The 1,884-nt window shown below is 40.3% G+C and overlaps 1 pseudogene; it reads left to right on the top strand.

The window, feature by feature from the left end:
- The first annotated feature begins 570 nt into the window (after positions 1-570).
- LOC140210960 (large ribosomal subunit protein eL24-like) lies at positions 571-1,021 on the top strand (annotated as a pseudogene).
- The last annotated feature ends 863 nt before the right edge of the window (positions 1,022-1,884 follow it).

Genomic DNA, 1,884 nt, shown 5'->3' with positions numbered 1-1,884 from the left:
GATATTTTAGACAGGTATGCCAGCAGACCCAAAATGAGAAAGATTCTGTTCCAGGTGGAGCCCTAGTTGCGAAATTTGTTGCCTCTGCTGTCACAGCACCAAGTTGCTTTCTCACTCACTTCAGTATACATTCTCCTGCAAGGGAAAGAAAGCCAAATGCTGTTGTTAGCAGCATTCTCAGTGCAAACTGAGAGGAACATTAACAAGACCAGCAAGTCCAGCACAAGAGTCAATGCTGTAAATACAATACATGTAGGGAGCAAACTGCCAAAGCCTGAAGAATTCAAGAAAAGTCAACAGCGCTGCAGAAGTTAGTCAGTTTTGAGACACAAATAGTCTATGCTTTGAAAACAGGTGTTGAATTATTTGGCTGCGTTGTGCTGATGGTTTTGGAGCTACAAGTGTTGTTTTTGCTCATGGCTTTGTGAAATGTGAGTGCTCCTTTTTGGCATTATTCACCTAGTTTAGCAAATTGAGTAGTGTGGTGCCCTAAGCTTCACATGCAGACTATAATTTTGCAAAATAGGCTCTTGGTGACATCAGTTCTTATGATTTTAGTTGTCAGCATGAATGTCAAACCGCAATTTTAATGGGTATAAAATCTACTCCTGTCATGGAAAGCACCATGCCAGGAAGATTTTCCAGTTTATGAACTCAAAATGCAAATCAGCATTTCTGTCCAAGAGAAACCATCAACAAATCAACTGGACTATATCGTACAGGTGCAAACTCAAAAAGGGCCAGTCAGAAGGGATTTGGAAACAGCTCGTCAGGTGAAGTTCCAAAAAGCTATCACAGGTGTCTCTTTGGTTGAGATTCTAGACAAAAGGAATCACAGGCTGAAGTGCACAAGGCTCAAGCACAGCAAGCAATCAGAGCCACCAAGGGGGCTAAGAAGGCCAATGCTGCAGTGAAGAAAGTCAGTAGGCATATAGCCAAGGCTGCTCTGAAAACAGCACCGACACAGAAACTTGTCAAGCCAATGAAGTCTCAGGCTCCGTATATCAGTGGAAAATGTTAAACAAAATTCTATAGGTTCATGTTGAAAAATAGAGCCCAAAGAACATCTTAAAAATAAACCGACTCAAAAGCCACCACTATCAAATGGTCAAACAGGCCAATAGCAATCTAGCTAATGAGGTATCAAGCATACTCTAAATGGGACCTTAACAACTTGGAAAACCTAGCCCATCTCGTTTGTGCTATTTAAATGTGTCCACAATTGGGTTTGTTGAAGATGACCTTCTCTTGAGCATGCTCCAGAGAAGTTCACTCACATTAACACTATTTGTTTCATCCTCACCTGTTAATAACCTATATTGGTAAATGAAAGATCAGAATCAGAATCAGGTTTATTATCACTGGCATGTGACATGAAATTTGTTAACTTAGCAGCAGCAGTACAATGCAATACATAATATAGAAGAAAAAAAAACAAAATAAAATAATATTAATAATAAATAACCATATAAATTACTATATTGAATAGATTAAATATTGTGTAAAAACAGAAATACTATATATTAAAAAAGTGAGGTAGTGTCCTAAGGTTCAATGTCCATTTCGGAATCGGATGGCAGAGGGGAAGAAGCTGTTCCTGAATGGCTGAGTGTGTGCTTTCAGGCTTCTGTACGTCCTACCCGATGGCAACAGTGAGAAAAGGACATGCTCTCAGTGCTGGAAGTTCTTAATAATGGACGCTGCCTTTCTGAAACACCGCTCACTGAAGATGTCCTGGGTACTTTGTAGGCTAGTATTCAAGATGGAGCTGACTAAATTTACAATCCTCTGCAACTTCTTTCGGTCCTGTGCAGTAGCACTCCCCCCATACCAGACAGTGATGCAGTCTGTCAGAATGCTCTCCACAGTACATCCATAGAAGTT

The sequence above is a fragment of the Mobula birostris genome, chromosome 2 (assembly GCF_030028105.1).
Source record: "Mobula birostris isolate sMobBir1 chromosome 2, sMobBir1.hap1, whole genome shotgun sequence".
In the NCBI taxonomy this organism is placed as follows: domain Eukaryota; kingdom Metazoa; phylum Chordata; class Chondrichthyes; order Myliobatiformes; family Myliobatidae; genus Mobula; species Mobula birostris.
The sequence above is the reverse complement of the archived record's forward strand: the minus strand, read 5'-3'. Positions and strand labels throughout refer to the sequence as shown.